The sequence below is a fragment of the Acomys minous genome (genome assembly GCF_964271855.1).
Source record: "Acomys minous genome assembly, chromosome: 5".
Taxonomy (NCBI): Eukaryota; Metazoa; Chordata; class Mammalia; order Rodentia; family Muridae; genus Acomys; species Acomys minous.
Window position 1 is genome coordinate 43,835,675 of NC_140494.1, and position 13,285 is coordinate 43,848,959.

A 13,285-nucleotide genomic window follows, 5' to 3' on the forward strand; every position below is an offset into this window, starting at 1 on the left:
TGCCCCAAAACACTCATAGGAAGGGGGAGCAGCTGCTCTGAAGTGTTCAGGGAGGTGGGAGAAAATAAGAGTTTTCCTTTGAGACAGTTTTACTTGTAGCCTTAGCTGGGCCCAAACTCTCAATCCCCCTTCGCCAGCCTCCCCCATGCTGGGACTGCATGTGTGTACTACTACCCCCGGTTTAGGGGATGGTTATTTTGACAGCAAATGGAGAAAGTGGCTAAGAGCAGTAATAAGCCAGAGGAGCAAGGACTGAGAAGTGACCACAATGTGCGTTTCAAGACCTTACACGGCTGGCAAGATTCTTATTCTCGTCTTAGAAACAAAGACACTAAGACTCAAAGAGGCTGAGTGACTTTCCTGGATGGGAATCAATGTGTGTGTGTTGTGTGTGTGCACGGGGGGCGGTCCCTCAAAAATTAAAACCATATGAGCCTCCAGTGCCAGCAGTGGCTAATATAGAGAGTGTGTAAAGCTGGCCTGATGGAAAGGCATCAGAGTTCCCTTGTCCACTGCAGCTCTGTCCATAGTAACAGTGATACAGAAGGAAGTCAGCATCCCTCGCCAGATGACTGGCCAAAAAAAAAAAAAAAAAAAAAAGGTGTATACGCAGAATGGAATACTATTTAATCTCTTACCACGATGTGGGTGAACTCAGAGTACATTATATTAGATGAAATAAATAAACCAGGCATAGAAAAACACCTCATGGCACACACTACTTGACTGTGGAATGTGAGCATGTTAATTATAGAATCAGGAAATAAAATGGGAGGAGTGCTACTGTGTCAAAGGGCACACAGTTTCAGCTAGAAAGAGGAATACATTCAGAAGATACAGAGCTGGTGAGCTGACTGATGAGGTAAAGCATTGTTGCTTGCTGTGAAAGTCCGATGATCCCACAGCAGCAGGCAAGAGCCAGGACTGACTCCCAGACGCAGTGCTCTGACCTCCACCTGTTTGCCATGGTGCATGTACACCTTCACTCATACGTGATTCATATGCACATATAAATGAAAATTACAAAGATATATTTTAGAGCCAAGCATGGTACTACATATTTATAACCCCAAAACCTTAGAGGCTGAGGCAGAAGAAGAAGGAATTCAAGGCCAGAGTCCTGGTCTCAACCTATTTCTCAAATCTATTATGCACTACAGTTGACAATATGTTTTATGTTTCAAAATTGATAAAGCAACATTCTCACCACAAAAGATAAGTGTGAGAAAATGCACACATCAAATAACCTGATTTATCACTCTATGACATAACCATATGTCAAAAACATTGTGTTGTACACAATAAAAATACACAATTATCTTAATTATTTTTAAAGTTTAAAATGAATTCTTTTGAGACACGGTCTTTTATAGCAGAGGTTGGCCTTAACTTTTGTTCCTCTGTGTCTACTGAGGTTACTAGCATTTGACCCACATCCAGCTAACACACAATTTTCCCTTTTGTTTTTTTTGGGGGGTAGGGTCTTCAAGCTGGCTTGGAACTCACTATATGTGCTGGTCTTGCAATAGTGATAATCGTCCCGCCTCAGCTTCCCAAGTGCTGGGATTGTAGATATGTAGCACCGTGCCTGGCCCCAAACATAGAATTTAAAACATTATGTTGTGTGTATGTTTTATGCGTGTGCCTACTTGTCAGTGTGCATACTACATGCATGAACATGCCCATGGAGGCTCCAAGAGGGCATCAGATCCCTTGGAACTAGAGTTCTCTTTGTTTTCTGTGAGGGCAGCACATGTTCTTAGCCAGCGAGCCATCTCTCTGGCCTCTTAAAAACAAGGCTTTGCAACTGCTAAGGCTTGCTCCGCGGCTGCATTATGTACCGGCAGCCCAAGTACCTGGCTTGAGTCAGTGTTGAGTGCTGGGTCAGAACTCACACGCAGGTTCTCTGGCCCCGGAGGCTCTCTGCTGTGTGACCTAGACCACCAGGCTCACAGTGCTCTTCCTATGCCCAGTTTGTGAGTCCAGGGTCCCTTACCCCAGCTGCTGTGTACACTGTGGCAAGGCTTCCTCAAAGAGGCCTAGATAGGCTCCCGTTTGGAGGATGGCTGACGAGTGCCCCCGGGGAGAGAGCAAATGCAGTTGTGTTTCACGGTGGCTTCTTTGCCACTTTAATTGATTCCGTTTTAGCTCAAGATTGCATGAGAAACCTCCTATTAGCATAAGAGAGGGGAATGGCTCAAAATAAAAGTGCTTATACCCAAAACTGCAGGGTAGAATTTCAGGGCCCCTCTCACAGATTGCAGGCAAAGATGCAGACTGTGGCTGAAATCTAAGATCATTGTGTTTGGCTCTTACCTCCCTTTTCTTTTTCATGCTTAGCACACAATCCTTAAGAAACACTAATCAGAATACTATCAGGTTACCATAAATAATCCTAAACCCCTTGGCACGTTATGGAGTCCCCAGGAAAACCATTTTGAGTGAGAGACGTTTTCTTCCTTGAGAACAAAGCAGCTAAGGAACGTCTTGCTTCTTAGATATTATTTCCAGGCTGAGTGTTCTGAAAATTACTCACTATTCTGAACATAGATTTTCAAATCTGGGATTTTTTCCGGTGAAAGTTGAGAGGGTTTAGAATAAGTTGTATAGGCTAGTAGTACAGATAAAGATTCTTTTGGTCATATTTAAAACACGTATGGCTGTTCATTTCCAGTTTAAAATCATTTCCTCAGGACCCATAACAAATAACCAAAAAGCCAGTGGCTTAAGCCAGTTGGAACGCATTCTCTCTCCGTCTGGGAGATCTGAAGTATAAAGCAATGGCCGTGCACGGGCTCTGAGGGCTTCAGGGAAAACGCTGGCCTTTCTGTGTCAGTGTGGTGTGGCTGGAGTCTTCCTGGCACTGGCCTCAGAGGCCAGCCTCTTCGTCTTTGTGTACCTTTGTATCTCTGTTACATCACCCCCTCCTGTTTTCCAGAAAGGACACCAAAATGGGATGTAGCAAGCACCTAAATCCAGGAAGAACTTCTCTCCAGACCACTGACTTCATTGTCTGAAAGCATTCCCGTTTTAAAAAAAAAGATTTATTTATTTTGTATAATGTATACAGTCCTCTGCCTGCATGTACACCTGCAGGCCAGAAGAGGGCATCAGATCACATTATAGATGGTTGTGAGACACCATGTGGTTGCTGGGAATTGAACTCAGGACCTCTAGAAGAGCAGTCAGTGCCCTTAACCTCTGAGTCATCTCTCCAATCCAAGCATTTCTTTTTTAAAAAAACAATGGTCATGGCTGGGTAGGGTGGCTCACGTCTTTAATAAACCAGCCCTTGGGAGGCAGAGGCAAGAGGATCTCTGTGAGTTCAAAGCTGTGGTCTATATATTGAGCTTTGCGACAGCTAGGACTACACAGAAATACACAGTAGTAAAAGAAAATAGAGTAAGGTAAAATAAAATAAAATAGAAGATAATGCTCATACTCACTGCTGGGTGCAGAGGAAGTCACTGTACAGCCGGAGGAGTCGCTGCCCACTCCACCACACAACATTCTAGAAGAAGCTGATGGAAAGAACTAGGCCCTTTAAGCCTAGACTTCCTCAGATGCCCCCGTTCATGTTTGTTCACACCTCCACCTTCATAAGTACACAGGCTGAGCATCCCTAATCCAAAATGCTTGGGACCAGAAGCATAACTAATTTGGGAATTTCTTGGGTTTGGGAATACTACATGGGTTTTACTGGCTGAGCATTTCTGACCACCAAAACTAAAATGCCCCTAAATGCAAAATTGTTTTCTTGTGTTGGAGGTTTGTTTTTTTCCTTCTGTTTCTCTTTCTTTCTTTCTTTCTTTCTTTCTTTCTTTCTTTCTTTCTTTCTTTCTTTCTTTCTTCTTTCAGGCTAGGGCTTGCTGTATAGCTGAGGTTGTTCTCAAACTTGTAATCCCCCTGTCTTAGTACTGGGATTCTAGGTGTCTGTTGCCATTCTTGACTCCCAAATTTAAAACCCCTTTCTCTTTTTAAACTGCAAGTTGTGTAGCTCAGGCTGGCTTTAAACTCACTTATGTAGGCCCTGAATTTGTGATTTTCTTGCTCCTACCTCCCAAATGCTGTGAGTACAGGTGTGTTACCACACTCAGCTCAGAATTAGAAACCTTTTGAGCACTGTGTTATTATCTCAGTCTTCAGAAGGCTTCCAAAGACCGAGGTGATGGCTCAGTTTGTAAGTGCTTGCTGGGCAATCATGTGGGCCCAAGTTTGGTCCCCCAGAACCCACATAAAAAAAAAAGCTAGTCACAAAACAATGCCAGCCCTGGGAAGGTGGAGACAGGATCCTGGGTCTTGCTGGCCAGTCAGTCTGGACAAACCTGTGAGTTTCTGGTTCCGTGAGAGACCCTGTCTCAAAGTATAGAGTGGAGGTCATTTGACAAAGACACTGATGTCACCTCTGGCCTCCACAGATGCAGGCATATGAATATGCCATGGTATGCATACACAAATGCACACACACTCACACACTCACACACACACACACACACACACACACACACACACACACTCGTATGCACACTATGTGGGATTTCAGATTCCAGATAGTCTGTCACAAACATTTAGAGAGGCTTACAGAAACAGCTGAGGAATAGCCACTGATGATGCTCACTCTTTGCTCCCACCTTGTGGGTCTCTGGGTCCCGCAGCCAGAGTTGGGAAAGAAGGTTGCCCGGCATCAGGCATTTCTAGCTGGGAAGAGACTGCCAATGACTAACTTTGTGACCTTGATAGCTTCCCTCAGTCCAGCCTCAGTTTCTTCTTGTGTAACCTCTGAGGCATACACTGACATTGGAATGTCACTGGGAAACCATGAGATAAATACCAACGTCCCCTCTGCCCATGTAGAGCCAGATACCTATAGTCCCTTCCTGATGTAATTCAGCTTTCAGTTCTAGACCCTGGAGCTCTGCAGCTGCAGAAGAGCTGGCCTAGATAGCTCCCTGTTTCTCTGCTGCCAGCTATGATTGCAAGGTCACTTAGCTAAGTCTCTCACTGCTTGTGCCTCTTGTAGTGTAGTGCCCTATCTCGCCTGCTTGTTCAAAACCCATGTGATTTTACAGTCCTAGCAACTCCGCTTAGCTCCATGAGACACGGAGGAGGCTTAGTCCCCAGCCTTAGGACAAGACGCTCCAGGTGATGACTTAAGCTAGGCGATGAATTGACCCCAGGGCTGGACATCCACTAGGTGTATGTAAACTAGACTTAAAGGGAAAAGAACTGAAGATTGTTAGGAGTAGACTTGTTGGAGTGGGTTGTGGTGGCTGGGGTTGGAAACTAAGGCCCCGCAGCCTGAGACAGCCCTTGTGGTTAACTGGCCATGGGAGACCAGAAATCTGAGTGGCCTTGTGGGCCCTCTTCTCAGCCATGGTGAGTGATGGGCTTTGTGATGTCATGAGCTCTGAACTTGAACCTGAGTGATCCAGGCCACCCATCTAAGGCATCTGAGCTCTCCTATAAAAGCCCAAACAAGAAAGACTCAGAAGTTGCAGGTTATTGGGAAATATCAGTCTTGCTAGGGCAGTGGGTTCTTTGCAAGTAATGTCAAAGGGCAGCTGCAAGGCTCCAGGGACAAGCCCTCCTGTCTCTGGCAGCTGTTATTCTTGATACACAGATGAGCAATACATGTGATCAAAATATGGAGGGTGCTAGGAATTCGAACCATTGTGGAGGGTTTGGAAACTTGCCTTAGTTAAGGTTTTATTGCTGTGAAGAGACACCATGACCATGCAACTCTGATAAAGGAAAACATTCAGAATGCTGTGATTACAAGTATGAAACACCTGTCCCCACTGACTTTTTCCGCCTTTGGAAATCTAACTACTCCTAGAACCCCCTTTGCAGCTTTCTTTCAAGTTTATTTTTTTTTCTTCCCTTCTTTTTTCATCCTCCCTCTTTGAGTCCAACTGGTGCTCCTCACCCCCAGTGCTTCTGGACCTGACTTGGAAGAGGGTCTCTCCATATGTGTTCAGATTCAGATGAAGCCATACTGGAACAGGTTAGGCCCTATATCTGTTGTCCTTAGAAGAATGAAAAGTTTAGATTGTACATGGAGGAAACACAGGCACAGGACAATGTGCTGGAACAAGAATCTCAGGGAGGTCAAGACCATCTGAATCTAGAAAGGGGAAAGGATGCATTCTTCCCTAGGGTCTTAGCAGAAGGGCGTCGCCCTGATGACACTCTTTTCTTTTTGTTAAAATGACAGACTTACTGGTTAAAAAAATAAGTAAGACAGCACCTCATTTGGAAAGTGCATTCACTCTTGGATTTTCAAATAATTTGCTCACTTCATTTGATCATTTGCACAGTACAGACATCACAAATGAGGAAACAGGAGTGTTTGGCTGTATTTTTTTTTCTTGTGGATGCATGGGTATGAAAGGCAGGGGTCAGCAAATTTAGGGGTCATTCCTCAGGTACTGTCCACCATGACTTTTGAGATGGGTCTCTAGGTGGTCAGCAAACACCAGGGATGCACTTGTTTTTGCCTTTCTAGCACTGAAATTAGAAGTATGTTCCGCTGTGCCCAGATTTTTAAGTGTGGTTTCAGGGGATTGAACTCAGGTCTTCATGCTTGTGTGGTGAATGCTTTGTCCACTGAGCCATCTCCTCAGCCCTCATTTGTCTTCCTTCCTTCCTTCCTTCCTTCCTTCCTTCCTTCCTTCCTTCCTTCCTTCCTCTTTCCCACCTTCCTTCCTTTTACTCCTGTAACAGGGCCTCAGACCTTAGCATGACTGACACCAAGATGGAAGTAACATTTAGGCCATAAAACTGAGCGTGGAACCAGCACCACCTGCCAAAGTGAAAACGAAGGCCTAATCCATCAGAGCCCATAGTTCTGGGAAGGTCTCTGAATGTACTAAATGCATTGCTTTTTGGCTTCTGTAGCTCCCCTTCTGGCTAAGCGTTCTTGCTAACTGAGGTATGTCAACACTGAATAAGGTTATTATGCTTAAAAACTTACCTCCAGAAAAAGCTCAGGGCTACACAGGGATCCTAAATCAACAGCACAGTCACCAGCCAACTAACAAAGACTTTGTGCTGGTCTTAAAATCACATCCAAGTAGCCTTCTTGGGTGAATAACCCACAGCACTTACTCACTTCCTTTTGTTTGCCCTTTCTTTCTTTCTTTCTTTCTTTCTTTCTTTCTTTCTTTCTTTCTTTCTTTCTTTCTTTCCCTCTACCCATTCTCTTTCTTCTAGTCCTATGAACTGAAGCAAAGGTCTGGTGTATGCCTGCTAAGCAGACAGCAGCAGCTGCATTATCAGTCCTGGATGGATGGTTTTTACGGACAAGTGCAAAGTGAATGCAGCCAGCCCCTGGGCTCTGAGGAGATCCAGGAGCCATTTACTTGGAATGTTTTAATTTATGGCACCACCTCCTGCAGAAACTCCAGGGAGATGCTGCTGGTGTTTTTTTGTTTGTTTGTTTGTTTTTGGAGACAGGTTTTCACTATATACTCCAGGCTAGCCTTGGACTGCAGTCAATCCTCTGGCTTCCTGGTTGAGGTTACAAGCAGACACCACCCTGCCGGGCTTATCATAACACTTTCTACTACACTGTTCAAGTCCCGCCTTGTCCTTCAGGAATCAGATGACCAAGATTCCAGAGGACTAGGTGTGGTGCTGCACACCTACAAGCCCCACACCCAGTAGGCTGAGGCAAGAGGCCTGTGGCAGGGTACAGACCACCTGATTGGATTTAAGAAACACGTAAGGCATTAGTGAAATCCACCTTTGCCTGTGTCTGTGAGAGAATTTTGACAGAGGATAGAAGATTCATCTTAAATGTGGGCAGGACTATCACCATGGCCTGCAGTTCTAAATTGAATTAAAATCAGGAAAAGAGAAAGCCAGATGATCACCCTTTTCCTTTCTCTACTTCCCGATCTACCCAGATGTGGCCAAGCTCCTGCCTCTGTGCCTTCCCTGCCATTAAGAACATAATGAATCCTCTTAAACTGGGAGCCAAACAAATCTTTCCCTCCTTGAGTTGCATTAAGTAGGCTTTAAAATATGATATTAAAAAAAATTTACTCTTTCAGAACTTTATACATGTCACTGCAATGAGAAAGGTGATTGGTACAATTGCTTCAAATAACGTCAACATTCCATGTTGAGCCTCCAGAGGAAAGGACAGAGGTGGGGACGTGACCAGCCCTCTTCCCTTTTCCATACACCATGGCCTCATTAAATTTGTGAAATATCAGGGGACCTGCTACCTCCATGTGGGTGTACAAATGAACAGGGAGACTAGAGCACCAGTGGCTTGGTCCTGCCCTCAGGGATCGACCGCCCAGTGACGATGCCCTTGCAAAGTGGCTCTTCCATGGGAAAAACATCTGTCGTTGGTTGGGGAAAGGTGGTGGTTGGCTGGGCTCCACAGGCGCCTGAGTCTACCCTGTACTAACAGTGCTCTGTTCTTCTTTTCCCGCATGAGTTACCTTCTTTAAAGACTCCCTTGCTTGCCAGTGGGCTGCATCCCAAGCTTTTGTGTTTACCTTTCCACAGTCCAAGGCCTCTGCAAACACAGCTTCCTTCTATCTGTAACAGTGTCCATTGCAATCCAAGAAACACAAACCCTTTAAAGTCCATACTGAATAGGTACATAATATTTGTGTCTATTTGATGTATGTGGTGTGTGTGTGTGTGTGTGTGTGTGTGTGTGTGTGTGTGTCCATATGTCCACGTGTCTATGCATCCCACAGTGTATGTGTAGGAATTAGAGGAGTGTGACACCATTAGAGGGTGTCAGTTGCGACCTTTACAGTTTATTTTTAAGACCAGGTCACTTCATCATTGTATAACCCATGCTAGCTGGCCCATGAGCTTCTCAGGATTTTTGTCTTGACCTCTTATCTCCCCATAGGGATATACTGAGATCACAGATGCTTGAGCAGCAGGGTCCAAATTTTTTCCATGGGTTCTTGAGATCTGGACTAAGGTTACCAGGTTTTCACAGCAAGCGAACATGTTTTACCCACTGAGCAGTCTTTCTTCCTTCCTTCTGTCCTACCTACCTTCCTTCCTTTTTTTTTTTTTAAAATGACATCAAGTGTGGATATAGTGAGATGAATATCAATTCTGCAGCCATCTTCTGGAAAGTTCCTCATAGTCCCACTAAGTTCCATGTAGTCCCAACACTTGGTGCCGAGCATGTAGCGTGTGAGTTTTCCGCGCACGTCTAGAGCCTAGGAGAAAACTCTTTGGCTCAAGGGTTTGGATAGTGAAGGCCTGTTTTCTGAAAAAGGTTAAGGACATCTGAATAATAACCTGGACAGTGCCACCTGCAAGCCTACCATGATGAGAAATGACAATGGACAAGAAGACTGATGGTCACCAGGATGTGCTAGACCTGTCTGATGGACAGGCGCTCATTAAGTTCAAGGCTTTCTACTTGGTGTATGAGTTAGCTTGTTTTCTTGGGTTGGAAATGTGCTATGTACACTTGCTAAGGCCTAGTAACTTAAAAAACTGCAAAAGCAAGGGGTCCCAGGGTGGTTTTCTTTTCTTTCCTTTTTTTGTTTTTAAGATCATGTGACAAACACATAAAAGGTCACAGTAGGTTGGTAGCAAATGCCACCTTTCTTTCTCTCTCCCTATGAAATGACCACAGTGGCTGACGTTTGGAGGCCTGGACCCTGGTGCTCCTCTTCAGTTTTCTTTTTAAGTCCTCGAAATGAAACCACGAAGGAGCCAATCCAGCTGCGAGGAGATGAGCTCAAAAGCTTTTGCAGAGACAGATGCTGGAGAAAGCCAGTGACGTGCTGCGTCTTAAGCTGTGTGGTCACAGCACCTTGCTCTTGTACTTCAAGCACCAAGACGTCCAAGGAACAGATTCTGCCGTTTCGTGGCGCTGGGTTTGGGATCATTTGCTATAACACTCTGGGAACCCAAGATGTGGAGCAAACAATGCAGTTACAAGACAGAAATTCTCAGACTGGAGGAGGACGTGGCTCAAGTGTGGTCTGTGAGCAACACATTGTAAACGAAAGGGCATAAATCTTCTACACTAATGAACAGGGCTGCGTGACTACATTAGTGTCAGGTCAAGTAGGCTTTGTCAGCTCTGTCAGCAGGTCAAATAAGCTATTAAAACGGATCATGGACCAACCCTGAAATGTAGACAACTGATAACAGGGCTTTAAGTCATTCGAAGAGAAACTTGGCGTAACACAGGAAAAAAAACCAAGCCATTTCCCAATCTGCTGTCACCAGCACACAGAGTGGTGAACTCGACAAATTGAAGGCCCAACCAAGGAGCACATATGCACTGGACCAAGGCCCCCTACACAGGGATAGCAGAAGGGCAGCTCAGTTCTCATGTGGGTCCCCTAGTAAGAGGAATGGGTGCTGATTCTGACATGGACTCTGTTGCCTGTTCTTTGATCACGTCCCCCTGCCGGGGCTACCTGGCCAGGCCACAGGGGAAGAGGATGCACTCAGTCCTGATGTGAAGGGGTGGGTTGGTGGGGGGAGTGCTCCCCTTCTCTGAGGAGTAGGAGAGGGGTGATAGGGGAAACAGGGTTGGAGGGCAGGACTAGGAGGAGAGGAAGAAGGGGGCTATGAAAAGGATGTAATGTAAATAATTAATAAAATAAAAAAAATAAAACATTTTAAGAAAGAAAAAAAAAACTGTAGAAAAATCATGCCACCATTTTGGCCCATGCACCTCAAGTCTTCCCAAAGACTGGCAGGTCTGATACATATTAATTTCAGAAGATTTTTTCTTTATTGTGATTATGTGGGTTTCTGTAGAGACAGAGTAGACATAACTTGCAAGCTCCCCGCTTTCCCTATTTCTGCTTTGGAGGGCATGGTATTTTCATCCGAAGAGGGAGAAAGAGGCCAGGATGGAGATGGTCAGAGTGTATTAAGAAATACATAGCTGATGTAACACCCAACTTGCAAATACACACATTTGTTTGGGGAGTTGTGGGGAGTGGTGGGTAAGAGTTCAGAGTTGGGGGTAACTGTACTGAAGAGGCAGAGTTCAGACCTTGAGCAACCTTGCTCCTTTCCCCTGAAGCATGGGAGCGGCAAGGCTGTAAAAGGGAAAATGAGATAAGGGTTGGGCCAGTGGAAAATTATGGGAGGCAGCGCGGATGTGAAGAATGTGGACTTTGAAGTCATACTGCCTGGGTTTGAATCGAGCACCATCTTTACCAGCTGTGTGACACTGAACAAGTTTCTTAACCTCTCTGTATCCCATCCCCCAAGTAAAAAAAAATGGGAACTGTGATGGTACATGGGTGTTTGTAATGCTTAAACAAACAAGATGACTGTATTCTGGACAGTATTCAAGTCCTTGCTTGGAGGAGACACAAGGTAAAAGTCCTCTACATGCATGCCCCGCGGTTGAAGTCGTAGGTGCAAAGGTATAGAGCCACCTCCGAGGGTGCCTGCCAGTGTGGACCCTGAGAACACAGGCCGAGCATCAGAGAGCATCAGGCAGGCGCACTTGGTCCCTCCCCTGCAAAACGAGGAGAAGGAGGAGCCTAAGTGGCTATCCGTGGAACTGTTAGATTTCGTATGCATCGCGGTGTGAATGTTAAACATCGCCCCTAAATTCCTGTGTTCAAAAACGCTTGATCAGCTGGAGGAGCTATTTTGGAAGGGTGTGGAACCTGGAGGAGGCGGAGCCTCACCAGAGAAAGGGAGCAATTGGATGGCGGGCCTTGGGTTTTCATAACCTAGTCCCACTGCCAGGCTCCCTGAGGACAGATACAGAACAGTCAATCCCTTCCCACTGCTGAGGCTGTGCTGTCACCTTAGAGGGACTGAATTCCTTCTTAAACTCTGAGTCAATGTAAATCTTTCTCCCCTTACTTAACTTGTGACTGTCGTGGGGACATGCGAAGTCACAGTACACTCTGCCACCTTAGTTTTTATGAATCCTCCAGTAGTTAGTGTAAGTGATTGGATTTGCTGCAAGTACCTAGGTGGCTGGCAGATGCCTAGTGTTTAAAGTATGGCTGTGTGACAAAGCTCATGTAAATGTGGAAGAACATGAGAAATAGAACTAGATGACGTCCTTGAAGGCAGGAGCTTAAGAAAAAGAACAGGAGTGGAGAGATGGCTCAGTGGTTAGCGTGCACACTGTTCTTGCAAAGGACCTGAGTTAAACTCCCAGCACCCATGCTGGGTGCTAACAATTGCCCAGAATGCCAGCTCTAGGGAATCTGCTGCCCCTTCCGGGTTCCATGGTGCATGCTCTAATGTACACATACCACCGCCCCATATGTAATTAGAAACAAAACAAACCTGTTCCCCCTCCCCCTAAATACCCAGTAAATGGATGTCCACCAGGCTTGGGGCTGAAAACACATATGACTCAAGCTTCCTGTATAATATGCCTTCATTAAATATCTGCAGTAAAACAATGGTTAATTTTGGGTCGAGTCCTTATTGTCCTGCACTTTTCCCCTAACGAAACTTTATGGCCATTGTAGAAATTTTACAAAGTAAGTATTTAAAAAGCAATGACTATTCAGAAGCAATAGCTGCCATCCTTTGCTGAACCCTGATGTGTATAAATGTGGATTTGAAGTGTCATTGCGAAACTCTGTAAGATGCCTTTTAAACTGAATGACTTGTAACTTCCCGTGTCATTAAATGTTCTTTTAAGGTACGATTATAGGCCTCTCCACCCAGGCTCTGCTCTGGACTCCTGCTAAGCAGCAGTGTCTCTCACCAGCTGCCAGGGTCTACTTGCACCGCTGTACAGTGAGCTGTGCCTGGAGGAGGAGGAGGAGGAGGAGGAGGAGGAGGAGGAGGAGGAGGAGGAGGAGGAGGAGGAGGAGATGCTCAGCGGGGCATCCAGACAGCCAGGGCTCACTCTTTGGGTAAAATACTTCAGTTGAAGCCCAAAGGCAAAGCATGATCAGCCCTGGTATTATTCATCATGAATTTGCAAAAAGCCAGACTCCTGCTGGGAACTGCAGTGTATGTCTGTAGTTTTAGTTATTCTGCAGGCTGAAATAGAGCAGCCAGGAGTTCAAGGCCAGCCTGGGCAACATAAACAACATAATGAGAGTCTCTAACCAACCAATCAAGCTAAGCAAAAAAAACCAAAACTGAAGTTGGCAGAATACTTGTGTAGCCTGCATGGGGTCCTGGGACCACATAAACTAGGTTTAGAGGTATATGCCTATAATCATGGTCTTTATAAGGTGGAGGCAGGAGGATCAAACTCACAAGGTCATCATTGGCTGCATATGGAATTCAAGGCAGTCTGGGATTCATCAGATAAGGGTGTGGTGGGATGATGGTGGTA